General features: G+C 38.4%; 1 protein-coding gene and 1 long non-coding RNA gene across 2 annotated transcripts in view; one reads left to right on the top strand and one right to left on the bottom strand.

Moving 5' to 3' along the window:
* The window catches only part of LOC148215102 (uncharacterized), a 46,635-nt gene extending 38,387 nt beyond the window's left edge, over window positions 1–8,248 (top strand). The window contains exons 3-4 of the long non-coding RNA XR_015796924.1: window positions 925–1,050; window positions 8,123–8,248. This is a non-coding gene — a long non-coding RNA (uncharacterized LOC148215102). The remainder of the gene's footprint in view (window positions 1–924; window positions 1,051–8,122) is intronic.
* The window catches only part of B3GALT1 (beta-1,3-galactosyltransferase 1), a 359,787-nt gene that overhangs the window by 285,026 nt on the left and 50,768 nt on the right, over window positions 1–23,993 (bottom strand). The window lies entirely within an intron of this gene.

Genomic DNA, 23,993 nt, shown 5'->3' with positions numbered 1-23,993 from the left:
TCAAATTCATCCCTTTAATGTTTCAAATTAACATCCAGTAGCTGTGCAGTGCTAAGACATATGATGTCCTTGTCTTTCATCAAAACGACGCGTTGTTGTGGAAAAGCAGTGGTATGTTTTACTGGTAAATAAATAAATATATAAAGTGGAGACACAATTATTGCAACCATTATGAAAATTAAATAGTCTTTGAAGGTACAATAACTATGAAATTCAACATTTGGAACAGCTTGGCATTAGTTAATAAAAAAAATAATTTGGTGATAAGAGAGTTCTCTTCGGAACGTCTCTGCCAAGAAGCAAATGCGTATACAGTGGAACCTTGAGTTACGAATTTAATCCATTCCGTGACTCTGGTTGCAACTCAAATTGGTTGCAACACGAGGCAAATTTGCCCATAAGGTTCAATGTAATTACCATTAATCCATTCTGGCGTGGAGGACAGGGAGGCGGCTATTGCTTGGAGGGAGAGTCAGGGGTGGAAAAATGGCCGCGGACCACGTGTCAGGGGCAGAAAAATGGCCACGGACCACGTGTCAGGGGCAGAAAAATGGCCACGGACCACGTGTCAGGGGCGGAAAATGGCCACGGACCACGTGTCAGGGCGGAAAATGGCCACGGACCACGTGTCACGGGAGGGAAAATGGCCGCGGATCCAGTTCGTAACTCGAGGTGGTTTGCAACATGAGGTAAATTTTTGGGGCCAGAGCTGGTCGTAACATGAAAAATTCGTAAGCAGAGGCGTTCGTAACTCGAGGTACCACTGTATTTAAATTTTTGTTAGTTTGTTTCCTTCTGCAATTTGAGAGTGGATTTGAGCTATGTTCTAGAAGCAATCAATGCCCAATACTGGTACTGAAAAGTGCCCCACATGTATGTCATACAAGACAATCTCCAATTGATTCTCTCTCTTTTTTTCTCCAGAAACTGCTTTTATTGCATCTATTTTACTGGCCATCGTTTCTCCATGCTACAGAGTTATCTGAGGCTGGAAAACATTACTGTGATCTCCCCACCTACTTTTCATTGTGTATCTATATAATTATTCAGGTAGGAATTGCAATTTTATTTGTAAGCATTCATTCCTTTTTTCCCCAATAATTTTATTAAGAGTTTTAGACAGAACAATAAAAGAATATAAGAAAAGAAGAAAAAAAGAAGAAAAAGTTGCAAGAAAATGAAACAAAACAACCCACCCCCCAAAAAACAGCTTCCCATCCTCATCATGGCAAGTATAAACAATTCCATAATCTCTTCACCTCTTATTTAGCCAATATACAACTCTTCATCCCATAACCCATCTCTTAACAATAGGCAAATCAAATAAGTAACCTCTTGTCCCATCCAATTCTCAGCAAAAAGATCAAACAGAACTCTAAAATATGAACATTAGTTAACATACAGTCATATGAAAAAGATTTGAGTTCTATGGTTTTACGTATCAGGACATAATAAAAATTATCTGGTCCTTAGCAGTTCTTAACCTCAGATGAACAACAACACATGACATATTACACCATGTCATCATTTATTTTACAAAAAGAAAGCCAAAAGGAGAAGCCATGTGTGAAAAACTAAGCACACCTTATGATTCAGTAGCTTGTAGAACCACCTTTAGCAGCAATAACTTGAAGTAATCGTTTTCTGTATGACTTTATCTGTCTCTCACATAGTTGTGGAGGAATTTTGGCCCACTCTTCTTTACAACATTGCTTCAGTTCATTGAGGTTTGCAGGCATTTGTTTATGCACAGCTCTCTTGAGGCCCTGCCATAGCATTTCAATTGGGTTGAGGTCTGGACTTTGACTGGGCCATTGCAACACCTTGATTCTTTTCTTTTTCAGCCATTCTGTTGTAGATTTGCTGGCATGCTTGGAATCATTGTCCTGTTGCATGACCCAATGTCAGCCAAGCTTTAGCTGTCAGACAGATGGCCTCACATTTAACTCTAGAATACTTTGGTATACAGAGGAGTTCATGGTCGACTCAATGACTACAAGGTGTCCAGGTCCTGTGGCTGCAAAACAAGCCCAAATCATCACCACTCCACCACTGTGCTTGATGGTTGGTATGAGATGTTTATGGTGATATGCTGTGCTTGGTTTTCACCAAATGTGGCTCTGTGCATTATGGCCAAACATCTCCACTTTGGTCTCACCTGTCCAAAGGACAGTGTTCCAGAAGTCTTGTGATTTGTTCAGATGCAACTTTGCAAACCTAAGCCATGCTGCCATGTTCTTTTTAGAGAGAAGAGGCTTTCTCCTGGCAGCCCTTCCAAACAAACCATACTTGTTCAGTCTTTTTCTAATTGTACTATCATGAACTTTAACATTTAACATGCTAACTGAGGCCTGTAGAATCTGAGATGTAACTCTTGGATTTTTTGCAATTTCTCTGAGCATTGCACAGTCTGACCTTGGGGTGAATTTGCTGGGACATCCACTCCTGGGAAGACTGACAACTGTCTTGAATGTTTTCCACTTGTGAATAAACTTCCTCACTGTAGAATGATGGACTTTAAATTACTTGGAAATGGCCTTATAACCCTTCCCAGATTGATGGGCAACAACAATTGCTTCTCTAAAATCATTGCTGATGTCTTTACTCTTCAGCATTGTGTCAACACACACCTCAACATTCAAGACCAGCAAACTCCTAAAACTTCAGCTTTTATAGAGGTAGTCACACTTGCTGGTGATCAATTGATCAAGGGCATTTGATTAGCAGCACCTGGCTGCTACTTAGCCTCTTCATACCAATGGAAGCAGTAAGGGTATACTTAGTTTTTCACACATGGCTTCTCCATTTTGGCTTTCTTTTTGTAAAATAAATGATGACATGGTGTAATATGTCATATGTTGTTGTTAATCTGAGGTTGTATTTACCTACTTTTGAGAACTGCTAAGGACCAGATGATTTTTATTATGTCCTGACACGTAAAGCCATAGAACTCAAAGAGGGTGTACTTTCTTTTTCACATGACTGTATATAAAATTCAACATTCCACATCTCCACTCTTAGCTAAAATAAAATCCCATTTAAAAGGCATAAAATGGTCCCAATACCCCAATATAAACAAAATAAATGTTTAACTTAACAAAAAGAGACCATTTCTTCTTTACAAAAGGCAAGCCCCAATACACATTTTTACCCTAAATAACAACTTATCCCATTGTGATAAACATTCCATATCTCAACAAACTATAAGCAAATCCACAAAAGACTGAAATGTAGAGAGTCAGAACAGAGAAAAATAGTTTCTCCTTTAGAGAAAACAAGATTAAACTTCCTTACTTCCTTTTTTTTCCAGAAATTGCTAGTAAAGTAAAAAGACAATTAAATATAAAGCCAATTTGAATACTATGAAATGAAGATACATACAATAACAATAAAGGAAAGAACTTAAATACCTTATTAAGTGTAAACAAATCCAGTGTACCACATTTTTTTCCGGTTAAAATATCTGCAAATCCAAAAAGAACCAGCCAGAATAACAACATGTTCCATTTTATCCCTGGTCAGATAAACCGATTTTATATTCCTTTCTTCTTCTATATAGAACAATCTTTCTCTGTAATCCATTCAGATTGTAGCTGAACTTTCTTCAGTACTTTAAACAATCTCTCTTGTGATGCCAACAAAATGAAATTATTCCAATTGCTCTCTAGGATAGCCATTTTTATTTCCTTATTTTTCAAATTCTCATCCAGTTTTTGTCTTTATGTCTGGTGAAAAATTCTTATTCAGATTCTCATCCATGCTTTCCTCAGGTAAGCTTTGCTGCATATCTTTTTCTATAACTTCCTCTAAGAACAAACTGTTCTCAGAAAAACACAACATAGCTGACATAATTGATTCAATATCCCAATGTAGTTCCTCAAAGGTATCGCTAAACACCATTTTAAATTACTTGTCTTATTACATCTTCAGTCTCAAAAACAATTTCTCTTTCCCACAAATGTGCAATTATTCTTTAAGAGTAATTTCAGAATCTTAATATTCAAAGTTCAATTTCTAACACTTTCTGAGCCCTTAATCCATTTAAAAACTTAGCCAAAACCTTGTCTTGCTTTTGCTGTTTATTTTAAGTTCTTAAATTTATAAAAATAAATTATACTCTTATATTAAGGATTGAAGGCACTCACCAGCTATTTCCAGCCTTGTCACTTTGCAGGTATCTAACTTCTTTGAAGCAGTTAATAGGCAATTAGAAGATAGTTAGCAAAACTTAGTGTCCTTTTTTTTTAAAAAAAAGGCTCCGTTTGGGTCTTGAGCAATTATGGAGAATTCCTGCATCTCCCAATTCCGCCCACCCCCCATCTGAGATCGATGTCTTGCAGTCTCTCCATGAAGTAAAGGAACAATCATAAGGAAAAACAGCTTGGGCAATCTCCCTGTATCTTTTCATTGTGTATCTACACAATTATTCAGGTGGAATTGCAATTTTATTTTTAAGCATTCATTCCCACAGCAATGGAACTCTATATGTGTGTGCGCCTCTATCTTTATCTATACCCTGATATGACAGGAACTAAAAATATGAAGTCAGTGGAGATTTCAGTAGAGTAATGTACTCACTGGATTCTCCTAGAGGCCTACCTGTTTACTTAAAGCATATAGCTAAGCAGGTTAATTACTCAAAATAAAACAAAACTGGTAGCATGATATTCTGCTTTTTCTGCAGTTGCAGTGTTATAAATGGTTTATGGCATGTATTCACCCTGTAATCACAAATCATAACATGCACATACACAGATCCATGAGCTTTCCAATTACACTTATCTTCTCCTCAGTTAAAACACTCAACACTGATATGTGGCAGTAATTGTGCTGTATTCATTTGGCATCCCTATTCCCATACCTGCCAGAACAGGAATTGCAGCAGCTCAGAAAGGAAAGAGACTCAAGTGCAGACTCTGTTCAATGGAGCAATAGACTGAATGCTATCAAAAGTCAAGCTTCAATGAAATGTAGAGGATTTTGGAACAAAATGCTAAAGTCTGAGAAGTTTCTATTTTAATAAATTGGATGCACTTTATTAAACTGGACTGCAAGCTATTTAGAATATTTTGAAGTTTATTCTACTATTCCTTAGTACGCTATGCATCAAAAATAATTTTCCTTTATTTACTTAATCACACTGTGTTTCCTGATCTTTTAAAATATTATAAACAACAATGAATAAAAAGCACAAGCAGAAGAAACTAAAATGATGCAAAAAGCAGTAACTGACAGTAACTTTTATGTGAGGTGGGCAGCTATATAAATACGATAAATAAATAAACACAAGTTTAAGTTCCAGGATTTGCTGGGGAAATGTTTCTTATATTATAACACCTGTCAGAAATAATTCTATGCTACAGCATGATCAAGGCTTTTCATCTACTGTATCTTGGAGCAACATTCATGGGATATCTGTGCTGATTCTTTTGCTCTGGGAAATCCTTACATACAGGAAGTATGAAATTAAATATACAAGACTTTATTTATTTAGGGTCAGCCAAGTTTTGTTGACTTTCTCTGAATGTATGATTTTGAGCAGACTGATCTCTTGTGCTCACACATTTAGTGGCAGCCTGAATGCAACATGAACAGGTACAGCAGCTTTCCTCACCTTCTGTTCTCCAAAAACGTTTGGACTACAATTACCCACATCATCCTCAACTGATATGGCCACTAGGGACCAATATAGGTGACAAGCTATGAACTATGGGAAATCATGTCCTTAAAATTACTTATTTCACTACGGAGTGGTAAGGGTCACAGTGGGCAGAGAGATGATGCAGAGCAGGTAGGGCCATGTCATGCATGTTGATAAGTCTAGTTCCCTCCTCCTTCCATCTTAGGGAAAGTTTGCAAAAATAAGTTTGGGGGCAAATCTGGTCCAGGGCCTCAGGTTGCAGACCCCTGATTTGAATTTATTAAAACAGTCTAAAAGCAAGCTCATAATTTCATGTTGATACTATAGACCATATCAAAATGGTAAGAGTTGCCCAGAAAAGAACTAGGAAAGATTTCCATAGATTCAAAAAAGAAAAAAAAAATCGCACCACCTTCAGACAAGATTTCAGCACACTTAGCTTCTTTCAACATTTTATTTAAATATACAGAACTATCCAGTTTCACATTATGCATGTTTTGTGCATTTTGACAAATTTGGGTCTATAAAAATATACTCTTTAATCTTGAATGTAGGCCGTCAGTAAATATTTATTAGTCTTGCTTTGATCTGCCAAGCCTATTTAAAAGTACTCCCCACTTAAAGTGACCTCTTTTTTTTCCTAACAACCAAAAAAATAAAATAAAATAAAATAAAATAAAATAAAATAAAATAATAAAATAAAAATTGTCAAATGAACACTTGGATAAATCAGGTCAATACCATTTTAAAATAATATATGCCAATGACAAAGCATTGTGATAAATTATTCACCAGTTCGGCCTTGTTCTTAATTAATGTTTCCTGCTCTTATTTTTTTATAGGTTGTTTCAGATGCTGTACTAACACGAAAAGCAATGTTGTGTTAACCGTATAAGACATGCATTTGTAGTCTAAGAAGGGGAGAGGTTAGAGCAAGTAGCTTGTTTCAAATAAGTTACAGTTAAGCATTTTTTTTTTTAAATTAGGCAACATGGGAAGCCATGGTTAATTATAAACATAAGGGAAAATTTCTAACTCTTCATCACATTCAAAAAGAAATTTGAGGGATCATTTTCATCACAATAAATCCAATGTAGCATTGGTGGATGTCATGATAAAAACACCCCTAAATGGCACCTACAGACCTACATAACTTTTCATTAAAAAAAACTCATAAAAATAATTTAATCTTGTGAAATTTTGACTTAAAAAGGCATTTGTTCTCTTGTGCCATTATGCAAAATAATTTAATGGCACCTGCTGTTTGAAGAGATTTTTAACCTTTACAATAAATCATGGTGTATCATAACATCAAAACACTGAGATTATCCATCTCTCCACCACACGCGAATTCATTGGCTGCCACTAATGAGATTGGGAAAATGCCTGATATGAAATCCTGACATAGTTGTTTCTATTTAGGACTGATAAATGTCTATAAAATGCAACAACATATTGGAAAGATTCAGTAATTTTGTTTTTTTCACTGACCAACTTGCTATTTCACCAAAATCATACACCAAGAAATACTTTGTTTCTTGCTTAATATAAATGTTTCATCTTGAGTCAAGTAGTAATTTGTAGGTAAGCACAAGCTGTAATTTAATTTGAGATGCAGCTGTCATTAAATAATGCCACACAGTAGCCTAACAAAATCTTGCGTGAACAAGAAATCATTCTGCAAATTGGATAAGTGTATCAACAACATTAAAAGGCTTGGAGCATTCTTTTATAAGCAAAGTAAATAAAGGTAATGCTATTAACAGATGTTCCCTTTTCTTTAAAGCCTCAATATGTTAATTCCAAAATCAACTCTACAAGCTGCTATAAAACAGGCTCCTTCTTAACCACTGGGGTAAGGATAGCTGATTTATCAAAATATCATGAAGTCTCAAAGATGGTTAGATAACCTATTGGAGTGAGCCATGCATAGTGATTACGGACATGTCTAGCAGATAGCTTTGAGGGAAAGCCAGAAGGCCTTGGGAAGGGATGTCAAAAAAGACAGTAATTACAGTCAAGGCTGTTTGGGATTAAGAAGTTCCAGCCTTGCCAGCTATGTATAAAGCAGATGAGAAGGAGTTACAAGTGAAATAACTGGGGCTCCATATTGAGAAATAAAGTTGCCAAATAAGAAGGGGATGTTTTAATAGGGATGCAACAATCACAAGAATCTTTGCTATAATCTCACAATCCTCCAGAGTTTTGCAGCCCAAACATGATAGCCCTAGGTTTTAAGCAAGGAAATCTCCCAGCATCACAATATTTGTGAAATTAACAGAGTTCTTGGAGATACTTATCATGAAAGGACAAAGAAAAATTAGGGTCCACCTTACACTGATCTGAAGGTGGCTAGTCTCAGGCATGGCACTGGTCTTATGAGTGAATGGCACATACAGCCTAAAATGTAGAGGCATAGCTGCATCAATAAATAGGTCTGTAATCATGACTCAAGTGCAATTTTTTTTCACTACCTTGCAGGTCACTGGCAAAAGGAGGGAACAAGAAGTCCAACCCTTTGGATGCAACTTACAATATTCTTATTTTTAGTAGCAGAGAGGAACAGAACATGCTGACTCTTCTTTGTCACTCAGTGACTTACAAGCATGCAGCTTCTCCTCACTTATGGCTACCAGACTTGCTTAAATAAAAGCTGGACTGAATAGCTACTGTGGGGGAGAAAAAAGTACTTAAGTAGCATTCACCTAATCCAACAATTCTGGAAATTTAACTAAGAATGTGTAATATCACTTTAACCTGTAGCTGTGTATCAGGCTACCTCTAATTAGGGCTTGCCCTATCACTGATGAGGCTACAATCTCAGGAACCTGATTTTGATTCATAAAAGGACAACAGATGTTCTTTACATTATTATTATGACTGTATTTCTGCTAGTAAAGAAGGCACAAATACTTCTGAGAGTCTGTCTTAGGTGGTGCTACTCACTACTCTGAATCTCCACCTATGCCTTCAGAAATTCAGAATATAAATCTGTGAATGACAAATATTGTCCAGAAATCAGCTCTGGGTTGCCATTTTGATAAATCAAGACACAAAATACTCTACCATCTAGATGTCAGAAATGAGGAGCGACTCTGCCAGCAGAGATCTTTTCCATTTCTTAACTACCATCCTGGTCCATGACAGAACTGATTGGGTTTTTGACAAACTCTTCTACTAGCAGAGGTAAAAAAATTATCCCTTTTCAAACCCTTATCTTTACAACAAATTTGTTCAGGTCAGATATGTTCAATACTGTAAACGTTTCTTGTTTTGGAGAAAAAGTGCATTAATCCAGATCCACAGACTGGTTACATTTATCTTTGGAAAAATGTATTTTTTCTAAACAGAATTGGAGGGAAGAGGACAGGACTTGTCTGTTTGTCACAATACATTTGTTCCTCCAATACCACAAAAAATCACATTTAAAGCCAAAGACCTGAAACAAACCCGATCCCTAGCACTGTAAACATACAGCACTGGTCTATAATGGTTAGTTAAGCTAATAATATATGCTTGTATTTATTATACAGAAGAGTAATAAATAATGAAATGATATTTACCACCAAAAAGATCAAATCAAGAAGTAGAAGAAAAATAGTGTCTCATTCCACTCTATGAAAAGTAAACAACAAAAATATCTGTGTCGGTTGCTAAAAAAAGGAATCCAAAATTCTCATTCAGCCATTGCTTCTTTGTCCCAGAATGCTAGAAATAATCTGATACTTCTACTACTGATTTATGAGTAGTACACTCAGTCTACCATCTCCATCCTAACTAAGGGTGATGTTAGGCTGCAGACTTTATGAATAAAACACCTGATCCAATTTTTGGACATTTCTGCTTTCTAGCTTGTTAAAATAGTCTGGAAAACATGTACAATACATTCTTTGGGGACATTTTGGCTGAATGTAACACAGGTATTACCCAACTGTGAACTTTGCAATTTCTTAGCTAGGGATTGGTCAAGTTTACCTTGCTGACAATTAAAAATCTTCTGAAGGGCAGATGCAAGAGCTGCCTAATGAAATCAAAAGCATCACTGACAATGAGTGCTTATTAGTTTTTCTGATCCTACATTTAGCACCTCCGAATTTAAAAATGAACTGTTGACTAAAAAAAATACTTCAATGGAATCTTGCAACATAGATTATTTCTGATCACTTCCATGATCACTCTGATGTAAGTTTGCATTTACAGGAACAAATGCAATTCATTATTAATTATTAACCAGAATTAAGTAATGTCTCTTCTCAACTAAGTTCAGCTCCTGATGACTTCATGGCCATATTCAGGAAGGTTGCTTGGGAGTAATACCACTTGCCACTGACTTCTTTGAGGATGTCTTTTTGATTTCCCAATTTAGTCCACAACCCAACTATTCTGAAGTCTCATCCGGTACTACGCAGCCTTCCAAGCTTAGACAAGTCATCCAGGTGCTGCAACTTGCAGTGGTATTAATAATATTAATAACATTACAATATTGCTTATTGTTATTATATATTATTCTTTAAAATTGCAGACCAGCTTATAGGAATAAAAAATAAAATACAGAATCATAGTTAACAACCATATGAGTTAATAGATCTTTTTTTTTTTAATCCGCACTCAATCGTTACCGATTCTGCAGCGACTGCCTGGACGAGTCCCTGCAGTTTTCAAGACAAGGTGTTTCGGAAGGGGTTTGCCATTGCCTCCTTCCTAGAGCAGAGCCCAGCTGGCGAGCACAGGAGGCGGGGTTTCCATTGCTTCGTGCCTTTTTCGGGCGTGCGCGGCTTCCGCGTTCCCAGCAACTACTCCCGTCTCCCATGCAAGCTCCGCCAGCATTTTTCCTCCCACCGGGGTGAGAGTACCCATTTATCTACTCACATAAGTTTTCGAGCTGCTGGGTTGGCAGGAGCTGGGGAGAAAGCAGGAGCTCACTCTGCTGTGCGGAGCTGGGCTCGAACCGCTGAAGTGTTGACCATTTCTGGCCGGCAACCTTCAGCGTCATTAAGCCGCTGCGCCACCACGTCCCCTAATAGATCATATGCATGAGTTAATAGACAGCTCTATCAAAAGAACCTGAAGTTTGGGCAAAGTCTGAAAACCAATTGACCCCAAATTTACAAGGCTAAGTGCTTTGACCCTGCATTTCTGCGTAAGTGACAGCAGAACGAGGGGCTTTGTGCACGTATTTCAGCACCAATGCATAGGGCACTCTTTGCTTCAAAGCAACAGCAGCCACCAGATTGTTCAGGGACGGAATCAGTGACAGCAATACATTGTCTAAGGGCAATGAGAGCAGCTCTGCATTTCTACTGCAAAAGACAGGGGGAAGCAGAGGTGGACAATTCTGCTCCAGAGGAATATTCCTGTAGCTTATGCAGTGAAAGCTGCAATGTAAATAAACAGTTCCGTAACTTGAGAGCACTCTTGCCATGGAAGCTGATGGGTAGTAACAAGCTCTTCATTAGTAAAAAATAACATCATACTGTGACAAAAATCATATTGTGAAAAAGATCTCAAATGAAAGAAACCAAAGAATAGTTAGCTCTAGGACACCCAGTACTAACTTCATGGCATGAAAGTAGATTTAGGGCAAGAACCGCACACAGTTTTGACCCATCAGGCCAGAAATAGCCCACTAGTTGTATGTGCAGTTGCTGAATGCTTCACAATTTTACCCTTCTCTTTTTGTAGTCCCAGGCACGCAATAAAATCAAGTGATTTATCAAACTCCAAAGGGCAGCTAACTGGGACAGGTGGGTTTTGACCCAAAGCGGCATGACTGGGGAGGGACTTCCCTGAGAACAGCTGCCAACTAGTGATGGACCCCTATACCGAGAGAAGGTATCTATCTGGGCCTGCATGTCAATCCCGGAAAACACCTTCCTCTAATGTAAAGGACAACATTCAGAAGTCATTAAGGATCCCTTCCACCTTAATTTATGCCTACTCTACCACAGAACTGCTGGCTGTTATGCAACACACTAGCCTATTTTTCAATTACAAAGTATAAGAGCAGTTTGTCAATAGAACAGTCTATCAAAACCATTCAAGCAACAATTCTGACAGCCAGTAGAGACATCTGACCATGGAGATTTTGGTATAGGTTATCCAGACTTGCTTTTGCTAGATAACTTATGGAATGCCAAACTTTTCAAATCCACAATCCCATAATCACATAATAATGAACATCTTGCAGCAATCCGTATTTTAAACCAATCTTCCCGAAACTGGTGTTTTTAGGTACACTGGATCTGCAGCTCCCGGAATTCCCTGCAAAGGCTGAAACTTGCAGGTCTGATACCACCTGGGAGTATTGTTGAGAAAGGATGATTTACATAACAATTGTGATATTGTTAACATCCAGGTTAACTTGCTCTGGACTTTACTTAGACAAACTGACTGTAACTTTGTCCAAGCGAAGCAGGAATAAGTTCTTATGATGATTCAGGTTGGATGCACGTGTCATAAGGCACCAAAACCTACACACCAAAATGTGGAGCCCCATCAGAATTTGCTCTGGCTTTGTTTGGACTAACTGTCTGCTAGTCTACATTATCTATATACTGTAGCTATATCAAAAACCACAGAACTTTTCTGAGCCACTGGAAACAATACCATGGGTAATTAGCATGGACAGTCTCAAAGTGAATAGCCTTTAGTTATTCCAACTTTAAACTTTATATGTACATAACTGCAGCAGAATAGGGATCGAAAGTATGATACCAGGTGATCCTTTCTCTATTCTGCACCATAAAAGGAACAATTTGGTGGGCAGAGATGATGTATCCAATATTTTGGGGGGAGCACTCCCCAGAGCCAGGTCTCTCTATATGAGAGACAGACTGAGGAAATAGGTCTCCTTGAAGTGGGAGAACAGGAAGGTGAGGGATATGCTTTCTTTGGCTCTGGTGACAGTGGGGCTGGGATTGCCAGGAACATTAAAAAAAAAAAAAAATTGAGGAAGAAGGACATTAAGGGTATCCAAGGTCCTGAGCAGGCAATTCTGTTAGCTATAGGGGAAAGTGGGCAGGAAGCCAGGGGATGATCCAAGAGAATGGTGAGAGGCAGTGATATATTCCATTGGTGACAAGTAGGGAAATATATAATGGGAGGCACTGGGCAGGTCCTTTATAAAGGAAGAGCGAGCAGGAATGGAGATAGAGTTGGAGCTATAAATAGATTCTGACATGGGAGGACAGAGACAGGAGAAGGAGGAGAGAAAATTTCCAAGATTCTTAGAATAAGAAATGGTTCCAGCAAGCCAGTTCTGATCTTGGATTCTTCTTATCTCTCAGTTTCCTGTATTTTACTCATCTTATTTTTGTACTAGATTGAGATTTCTTTTTTAATTGCACTAAAAGTTGCACTACATGGCACAGACCCAGGCTACATGTGGACATTTCTACACATTTCTTTCTACTATTGTTTCTGCCTGTCCCACCAGATCTAATAAAGAGGGCAAGCTTGGGGTCCCTTCTATCAAACAGTGTCATCTTTTTGGACCCTTGATTCATGCCTTCTCAGTGGCAGTGCCTGCCCTATGGAACAGCATCCCCCCAGAGATTTGGGTGGGCCTACCACACTTTCACAAGGCATTGAACACCTGGTTGTTTCCCCATGTTTGGGTCAGGAGGTTAGTGAGCTCTGCTGTTCTTGATGTGCTTTTTTCTTCTGTGAGTGGGATTACTGTTTACAACCATGGGGTTATAGATCATGGTTGTTTTGTGTGTTCTTAATCCTTATACTCTGCCCAGAGTCATTTGTGCGAGATATGTAGCCATATAAATCAAATGAAATCAATTCAAATAAATAAATAAACTGGTGTGTGAGTTTTACATACTTCTTATAGACACATTTTGCTTGTAATTGTACCTAATCTACACTTTTGCAAATCAATTCTCCAATATTATGCATTTTTAATCTTACTTTCTTGAATTTACAGTTTTGTGCTGATTTTCCACTAATTTTCATTTTTAATTGTTGAACTGCATTACAACTTTTGGGAAAGGAAGAATTTTGAATTTCACTTTGTATACTGGTTAAAAATGTAAACTTAGATTAGTGGATTTAAATGAGATAACTCACCCTGTATATGTTTAAAATATGAAAATTGATATGTATATTCAAATGAGAACTAATTCTTCCTTACTTCAGAATAAGCTGTACCTTATGACTTATATTTTTTGGATGGAAGTCTACTAAGGTTCTCAAAAACAGTGTTTGATGGAGGCATACAACTATTCAGAAATAAATGTACTGACCACTCTTATATCAAATCTCTGATTCTACTCAGTCCCATTTTTATGCAGGCCCTTTATATAAAACATAATAAAAAGCAACCAGAGAAAGGCACATTAAATTAAATCTAATTGTTAAAACTGTAAAGAATTACCATACTTGAAAAATACAGAGATATAAAAATGAATGAACCTGGGTATCCTAGTTTTACTTTTTTTAAAATGTCCAATAATGCTAGGAAGATTGATTGGTCTAATTTCAAAAGAAGCAAAATGTGAAATTACTTTTCTTTTTTTAGGAAAGACTTAATGGGATTTGCCATAGTTACTGGGAATCAAAATCAATCCAGAGCACTTTAAGCCAATAAACCTAAGCAAAGAGGTATTGTGTACTTTTGGGGATACATGTTCCATCAAATATACTGGAGATGCTTGTTACAGAGTACCTTTAGATATTTCCACTAACTCATGGTCGTAGGAATCAGTTTTTACAGCTTTGATCACCATCTAAGATCACAAGATCTGGGCCCTTCTCCTGGCTACTTGTGAGTGATCCCTGCTGCCAAACTGGACATGATCTGTTCAATGAATTCACATAAAGACCAACTGATGATACTTATATAACTTTGGTCACAAAATACTTTTCCTTCTGTACTGTTTGATGAAGTGTTTCTAGAATGAAATTATTAGCAAGTGACCTCTGCCAAAATGTCAAGAAAGCAGTGTCTCACTGAAGACAGCGGCATCAATTATTTACAAGAAGATCACTCATACAATGGTAGACTGCACAGTTTGAAACTTCAATTCACTATGAATATAATGCACGACTACAACCAGAGACTTGGAGAAGAAAGAAAGAAAGAAAGAAAGAAAGAAAGAAAGAAAGAAAGAAAGAAAGAAAGAAAGAAAGAAAGAAAGAAAGAGCAGAAAAAATTATTCCAGCGCCACTAATTGACTCCAATGGCGATAACAAGCAGCTATGCGTTCATTCACTACAGGCATTTCCAAGATGAACAAAAACAAGAATATGACATTTCTGAATCTGTCAGGATTTTCTGTTTCTTCATTTGCCAGTCAACTCCCTTTGAAATTTGTGCTTCTGAGAACATTGGGATAAGGAGACAGAAGTTATAATTTCACAAGGAGAGAATGCCAAAGCTAGATGCTCTTTCAGGGAGGCACAGCTTAATCCTATTCTCAGAGCTTGGATCACATGGCTGCAACCACCATCTTGGACTTTTTTGACCCGCCCTCCAGGTGCCTCTGCACTAAGCCAAGATTGGTGGGCCTGCCACTGTGGCCTGTGCCCTTCTCAAGTAGCCTTAGTTCCCCAGCATCAGCATAGGATTACAGTGCCAAATATTGTAGTAATAAGACATTTGAGATTTTAAAGGGAAAAGGCCACATTTGCCTCTCTTTGCACATTCCAGGCTGAGTCATAAGCAAAGATACCATAATATGTGTGGATGTCATGGCTGGAAGCATTGCTCTAAGTCTGAAGAATTGCAATTCTGCTTAGTGCAGATAATGGTTGGTGAAACAATCTTTGCTGTTCAACACTGTCAGTTAACTGCAACTCTCAGTTCAAGCCAAAAGGTGTGCTGTGTCAGGTTGTCAATCTCATCTACATCATTACTAGTACCTGACCACTTCCACACACACACACATACACAGAGTCTATTTCATTAGAGTACACAAATTCACTACAGTACCTTCGAATAATTTGCTGTACTCCTCTGCTCATTTTGGCAAAGAAATTCTAGGAAGGCATAGAGATCTCATAGCAATGAGAAAAATATACAGTATATCTAATATATTTAGGCTTTATCAAATCAAGAATGAGGGAGTTGAGTTCATGTATTTCATCCTCCCTTCTACTGTAGGCTCTAATACAATACTTCTAAGGTTTATCAAACCCCATTTTCTCATTATCTCAAATCAAAGAAATGATAAAATTATACTTTGATTATAAACCAGAATTCTTCATTTTTAGACAGAATTTAATTCACAATTTCCAGGGTGCATGTTAAAAGGAATTTAATTTAATAAATCCTGGATTCATTGTGTTAACCTATGTGAAAAAATGCAGAAGGATGGGTATAGCACATGGCCACATTGAGCTCATCAGACTTCTGGACTCATATATTGTGCCCTAAGCTATGATTGGTTTTGTCATTCACACAACCCACCCAGCCATAACTCATAATCTGCAAAACATAATGGTTAACTATGACTATGTTTATACAACTTGCTAAAGCACAAGTAAGCAAACTACATTGTAGCTTATGAGGTATGAATCAACTAATGGAAAGAAACTGAACTGTTTTTGTAGTCCTGCTAACTTCAGAGAAAAGACACCAAGTATTCAACCAAGGTGAGAAAGCAAATAAGGACTAGCTCCCCTTTGGTTAAATTCCAGCAGCTGAATAAGGATGGACTTAACACTGAGATCTTCGCATGCAAGAGTCTATTTCATCTAATGCACCTATCATTTAGATTTATGTTCTCTACTATTTTTGCTTTTTCAGGAGCCTGATTTATCATAGGAATTTAATGCTTAATTTTGCTTGATTTTCTGTTTACTAAATGGTATGTAAATTGTACAAAATTCCACCAGACAGGTGCTGCCATGTAACTTGTTATCAGAGGAAGCACAATTAAGAATGCAAGGTATCATTAACAGAGGTGTAGTTCAATCAAGTTCCACCCATGTAAACTCTTCAGAGAAACAGTTGAACAACTCGGAAATGGAGTAGCAAAAATTGATTTAACAACTAACAGACTAGATAACAGTGCTGACTCAGATGGATATCCTACTGTTGTAAGTGTTTAGGCACTAGAAACATGCCAAGATTCAGCAACCTTTTCAGATATAGGGAGCAAAAATATAGATTAAAAATAAATAAAATCTTATCCCTGAGATCTCACAAGATTTCTTACATGACCTAAAATCTCATGAGATTTTTTCAAATGGTTGAGATCTCATCAAATATGGTGATCTCATGAGATCTCAACCTTTAAAACAAAAACAAAAACCTGTAAACATTCGGGAGCCATGGTCATTTTGGCCATGACAGGACTCTCACTGTCAACCTCTACCCTACATCTGGATTGAATATTTTATATTGCTTGTCTTCTACCAATACAGTGATGGTGAAATGTACTTTAAGCAATCACAAAATCCTCTAGCTGGAAATGGGAAAGTGTAGTAGATATACAAGCATAATAATAATAATAATTTTAAAAAAGGGTCCAACTTTACAATTTTGTAAAATCATTTATTTGGGGCCACTTTCTCTAAAAAATAATATCTTTTAATCTCTGCAGTTCTAAATAAAAGAGCTTTCAACTATTTGTAAATTGTTGCTTTGTTTTGTCTTTCTATTTAACCATTTTTAACTTGCTGGTGTTTTGTGATTTTTCACGAGCACTTTCTATGGACCATATCTAAAAAGTGGTTTATACATAATTTTATTAAAGAAATTAATAAATCAGGACAGCCAGCTGGGTCCAAATGTCAATTTGATTTTCCACAATGCCTGTTCGTGGCCTGCAGGTAGAAAAAAAACTTGAAATGGTTAACAAGCAGATGTCTAAAAGAGAGTGGAAGCTTTATATACTGTCATTTTTTCTTCCTCCAGATCTCTTGCTCTGCTTTTAGATAAATATGCTGTTGAGAAGCAGGAATTAAAGAGAAGCAAGTTCATGGCAGTGTTCAGGATGGGATCAGAGTTATTATTGGCCAGCCTAGGGAGGGTATCCCTGCAGGGTATCCCTGCAGCAGAACGCGTTAGGCTGCCATTTTCTACTGCAGAACTTCCAGGTCAGGGACCACCTTACTAGGAGGTAAAGTAAAATGGTTGCCTGAGAGGCCAACAGATTGTTAGCACTTTAATTTGTCATTAAGGTTTTCCTATGAGAAAGGAAAGCTTTTTATCAGATGTTATGCATCTGTGATGGAATGGAATTATGAAGGCCAGGCTCAGAGAGATAAACATTTTCTTAGCTCGCTGGAGGAGCATTGGAGCTACAAGAGGATGAGACTGGCACCTCCCTCAGGAATTCACACTCTTGTGGCTGGCTGACTTGGGAGCTGGGGTTTCAGTCTGGGAAGATTCTTGCTAGAGCTTGTAGCTAATAAACATAGCTGAACTGAATTTGCATTGTCTCTTGGAGTTCCTTGGGCTAGGCCTGACATCATGAATTGTGTGAATTCCTCAGGGAGGTGCCAGTCTCATCCTCTTGTAGCTCCCATGCTCCTCCAGTGAGCTAAGAAAATGTTTATTTCTCTGAGCCTGGCCTTCATAATTCCATTCCATCACAGCATCAGATGGATTTGTCCACACATCTGAACATGCACCAGGTAGCAATTATTTCTCGGACTGGTCCTATTGCAGTTCTTACATGGGAGTGAGCACTTCTATGAAATCTCCTGAAGTGGTCTCCCCAAGGTCCGACCTGATCATGAAACTATCCCAAGTGTTGCATTTATCACTAAATGTACCTTGACCTATCCAAGGCCAACCACCCCTGCTTTCTCATGAGACGGAAAACTCGGCATAACTGAGTTGTTTCTATTTATTAAGAAGCAAATAAATCCATTTCATCTGGGAGATTTGATAATTCTGAAATACTCTCTTCTTAAGGATGTGTCTATGCCTTAGCTTAACCAACAAGATGATAGATATGTCTTCACAGCACATCTTCTTCTCTTATGCACTGTACTTACCTACCTTCTATTGATAACACAAGTGATTTTCCACCACAAGTGCTTGGTGTTGGAGCATTTGAACAATTTAGTTCAAACATCACGTGGCTTAATTGGGAACAAAATGAAACCACTTTTCATTTGCTCTCTTCTGAACCCAAATTGAACTTATTTACATATATGTTTTTAATGTTACCAGTTTACCAGAAATCCTCATGGATAGTACAGACCTGCAAAATGTCACTTACCAGGTTCCCAAAGTGAGTAAAAATGGCTTCTAGGAACCTAGGCAACAAGCTTCTTGCAAAGTGGAAAAGAGATATTTATTCCAGTATATATGGGTAGGCAGATTATATTTGTATTTTCCTGTATTCCTTCCATCTTTCTTCACATTCAGTTCCATCATTAACTCCTTTCTATCTTTGTTCCTGATGATATACAAAGTTGGAATGTTCCCGTGATTTCTCTGATGTTTAAACAAAGTCCTTGTTCTTCCCATTCTGTTATTTTCCCCTCTTTGTCTACACTCTGAAATTAGATATGCCTCTTTATCTCTTCTTACCTGTCACTGGAAGTTTGCATGAAGTTCTCTAGTTTTCTCTTTTGGCTTTTACCAGTCTTCTTTCCTTAGTTATTTCTATGGCCTTACTTGATAGTGTGTCCTTTGATGGCTTCTGGCTTTTATTTTGTGCTTCCCACATTTTATTTTATTTATTTATTTATCAAACTTATCCCTGCCCATCTCCTCCCAATGGGGGACTCAGTACCTGGGATACTGACCAAGCGGACATAGAATTACTCACATTTCCCCTCAAAAGCATGGGATTTCACCTTCTTCTCACTCCTACAAAACTTCCATGACTGGTTCTTTTCAAGCCCAGAGACTTAAACATACCCCAAAAGGGATGTAGTGAGGATTTGGCTGGCAAGAGAAATATATACCCCTCTTCACCCTCTGCCATCATCCCAAATTTGATGCTGGTCTGAATATATATTTATCTAAATATGAATGATAGCAAATATGTTTTCCTCACTTCTGTTCTACAACTCTTTCCCCAGCAAGGCCTCTGACAAAGATTAGAATTGCTTTTTCAAAGTAGTAAAATAAGTACTTAAGGTTTAAATTTATATCTTGCTTTTCTTCCAAGAGCTTAAGGTGAGATGATGTAGAGAGTAAAGAGGATGACCTTGATGGAGAGAGGGAGACCAAAGCAACAAAGAGGGAAACATTGCTTGAGTCCAGAGAAGAGGGTTGGATTATGAAAATAACAGTAGTTTTTAAGCTTCCATGGAGTCTATTTCTTGGTCTGGTCTGCCTCATAAGGCTGATGTATACATACTCTCACCTCCATTTTTTCTCAAAACACCTATCTTGTGGTAGGCTGGGCTGAGAAGAAGCCATTGGCCCAAATGAACCTGGATCTCTCTAGTACTAGTCGAACACCTTCAGCACAATACTTCATTGGCTCTAAGTTTAGAATGCTAAAAAAAAAAAAAAAAAGTGGTTGTATCTTTCTTTTTTTTCCCTCCAAATGTTAGTTTATTTACAATAACTTGGGAAAATGTTTTCCTCCCATAGCTTCAGGCTGACAGAATGTTAGATCTCTTACACAGCTTTATTTAGAAAGTTTGGTCCACAGGAGTTGAAGCTGAGGATTAATGTAATTCATTTTCTTCAAAATATCTATTAAATGAACAATTAATCCCATAACCCATCAGTTAGGGATGCATGTGTATAGTAGTAAGAAAAAAGGATACTCTTTATGTTACCTCTGTTGGCCTAAGGAGTTCAACACATCAGTGGGCAGTAGGTTCTGTGAAAACCTCTTTGAAATAGAAATTTTTACAAATCTCATTGATGCATTTCAGAAAGAAGAGGTTTATGTCAAGTGATTAATAAACTTGGGAATAATAGCAGCCTAACCACTTCAAATGATCAGAAGGTGCACTGTGCAGAATATAAAAAATACAACAAACTAGAAGTGCCAGGCAACACAATTATATATTATATCAAAACATATGCTTTTGAGTTTAATAAGAACAAAAGATAGAGCTTTATCTGATTTTCTATGTCCTTGATTCCCAACATAGTGCTTGCTCACGGGCTCCAATGTGCCCAGGAACATATCCCTGATGACCACCATACTCAATGCCCTCTTTGACTTTCTTTTAAAAAAGATTATTTCAATTTTTAAAAATAAAATTGAGTGCTTATAGAAGAGAAAGCAAGGCATCTTTATTTTTAAGAACATACCTTAGGGAATTCTTAGAAAACAAAAATGACTGGTGGCTACTTTGTTATAGACATGGACATGTAATCCCCTGCCCACAAAAAGGCCATCAGTAGGTTGAAATGATAAAGTATTTTGAGGACTAAGGGGAGCAAGCTAACTATCTGGGGTTTCAATAATTGGTTGCATTGTACCATGACCTCCATTTTGTGATAGAGCTTTCAACATGGTCTTAAAATTCCAAATATCCCACTGGACCCAAAAGGTTGGGGATGGCAAAGGCTAAGAATGGATTAAAACAACAACTCTGTTTGAATCCCTTCCTGTCAGGTTTAGCCCAAAGTACTCCAAGAGACAGTGCAAAATCAGTTCAGCTATGTTTATTAGCTACAACCTCTAGCAAGAATCTTCCCAGACTGAAACCCCAGCTCCCAAGCCAGGCAGCCACAACACTGTGAATTCCTCAGGGAGGTGCCAGCCTCATCCTCTTGCACTTCCCACGCTCTGTCAGTGAGCTAAGAACACGCTTATCTCCCTGAGCCTGGCCTTCATAATTCCATTCCATCACACTTCCTAGACCATCAACCTCAGGGATTGTGGACTGCAGAATTTACTACAAGGGAATTCATTTAAGTGGTTTTTTTCCTACTAACTGCCTATTAACTGTGTTTTTGACCCAAAACCCCAATTCAGGATTAGACTGAGTGCTATATATACTTCCTGAATGCTGATGTAGTCAGCCAGACACACCCAAGCAAACAATACAGATCATGTTTATTAAAACTATACTCATTAACAATATAGCAAAATTTCTGCTCTACACTGGATGGTACTTATGTTCCCTTGTTACAGACAGTCACAGATAAAAGATTTACAGATGGTTTGCCTTGGGAGAGAAAGCCTCTTAACTGGAATCCCCAGACCACAGGGAAACAGACTCTGACATTGACTCTCAATGGGGTGCTTGTTTATCTAACAGTAGCTCATCCAAAACACACTCCCCAAAATGCATATATCCATAGAACATGTAATGATAAGGGCATATCTGAGTTACAACCCTCTTTTTTCAATAACTTCTGATCATGCTGTGGTAATGCTTAAGATCAGTATATTATGATTAGTATTGAACACACACACAGACATACAAAAAGATTCTTGTTTCTGATGAACACCACCTATTGATTAAAGAGAATACAAGAAATCTCCCCATTTGATCTAGATAATTGCCAGCATTTTACAAGAAAGAGGAAACTCAGAAGCACTCATATATTCTAAAGATGCAGGTTAACAGAATTAATTAATGAAGAAAAAAGATACAGAATCAAATACAGACATTTAAACGAATAACATATAGCCCACCTAACATATTTTCTACAAGACCTGTATAAAATTAAAAGCCTAGGCTTAGCAGAAACGTGGAGGCTGGAAGGCGATGGAAAGGAATTATGTGTTAAAAGTGGCCCCCAAGCATAACCAAGATATGCTTGGGATGCGAGTCTTCTGTTCAAAGATATGGACACTGATCACAGAGGCTGTGTACCATAATCTTCAGGTCTGTGGGATGACAACCACAAAGCACAAAGGAAAAGGAAACTCTTACAGAGCCTATACCTAAATCAAAATATCCCAAGAGGAATAAATAAAACAGGCATAAATAAAACCACAAAGAGCAAGAAAGCAAAAGGCAGGAAATGAGGAACTGACCACCACAATGGAAAAGAGAGACAGAGGGCACAGGGAAACACCTGGCAGAAAGGGCAGGGCATTAAGTCAGAAATAGAAGCTCAGTGGAATGGCTCCCTGCTGGGTGGGTGAGAGTGACCAGGCAGGGTGGTGCTTGTGAGCTTGAGTGGAAGGAGGGTGAGTGTGGAGGGGGATGAGGGGGTGTTGATGTATCCTTCTCTGATGTTGAGGGGAGGGGTAGTGGCTTGAAGGTGTTCAGAGCAACTGCTATAGCACTGTTGGGTTCACCTTATCCTTGGTTGTATGTTGGTTGGAGGGATTCCCCTTTCAGATTGAGAGAAGAGATCTGAGAGTGGGGGATGGAATGGCTGGTGGGGCAAACAGGTAGGGCAGTGTATTTTGGTGGTGCCAGGGAAAGGGAAATATGGTGGGAGACAAGGGGCAGGCCGCTCATGGGGAATGGGACCTCAGTGTCTTGTACCAATCTCCTGCTCCGACCCCTTGAACTCATCCCATTTACCTGGTCAGCAGATCTGTGGAGGCCCAGGTTTTAGGCTGCTGCTCTTAAATACCAGATCAGCCTCTAATAAGGCTTGCCCTATTGCTGGTTTGATTCTTGCAGAGAAGACTGATCTGGCTTGTTTTACCGAGACCTGATTGGGGCCAGAGGGTGGGGTTCCTCTCTCGGAAATATGCCCAGTTGGTTATCAAGTGATCTGGAATTAGTGGACCTATCTTTCGTCCCCTTTTCATGGCCAGATGACCCCTTGGTGGCCAAACCCCTCTACACAGAGGCAAGACCTATTAGATCAGTCCGCCCCCAGAGACTGATGGACCCAGATGGGTTTCAGAAGGAGCTGGGGGTTATCACTGAAGATCTGCATAGTCCTGCCAAGTCCCTAGTCACTGCCTGGAACAGGAAGATGTCAGGGGCTCTGGACAGGATTGTACCCATGCGACCTCTCCCAACCCATGGACCTCATTGTCCCCCATGGTATATAGAGGAATTGAGAGGGATGAAACAGATTAAGGCATCTAGAGTGCCACTGGCAGAAGATGAAGAACAAACTCAACTGAACATGGGTAAGAGCTGCTATTAAAGCCTACCTCATGGCAATGTGGATGGCAAAACATAAATACTAATTGTGTCTGCAGATAATTGCCCAGCGACCCTCTTTAAGGTGACCCATTTCCTTCTGGGGAAGGAGGATACAGAGGTCTATCTGTAGGAATGTGCTGAGGCATTTGCTGATTTTCTGGAAGACAACATTGCTTGAATTTGTTCCCAGTTAGATGTCAGCATGGATGTTGGTCTGGTGGAGGTGTCTGGGGCAGGTTCTTGCTCTGTATCTGGAAACGGTTTGATCCTGTTGCTCTCGAGGAAGTGGACAGGATCCTAGGGAGTGTCAGTGCAACTACCTGTGTTTTAGATCCATGTCCCTCCTGGCTGGTGAAAGCCTCCTGGGAGGTGACATGTGGGTGGGTTCTGGCAGTGATTAATG

This window comes from Python bivittatus, unplaced genomic scaffold, assembly GCF_059951505.1.
Source record: "Python bivittatus isolate LINGU-HERP-01145 unplaced genomic scaffold, Pbiv_v1 ctg000480_np1212, whole genome shotgun sequence".
Lineage (NCBI taxonomy): Eukaryota > Metazoa > Chordata > Lepidosauria > Squamata > Pythonidae > Python > Python bivittatus.
Note: the sequence above shows the minus strand (reverse complement) of the source record. Positions and strands in the feature narration are given on the sequence as shown.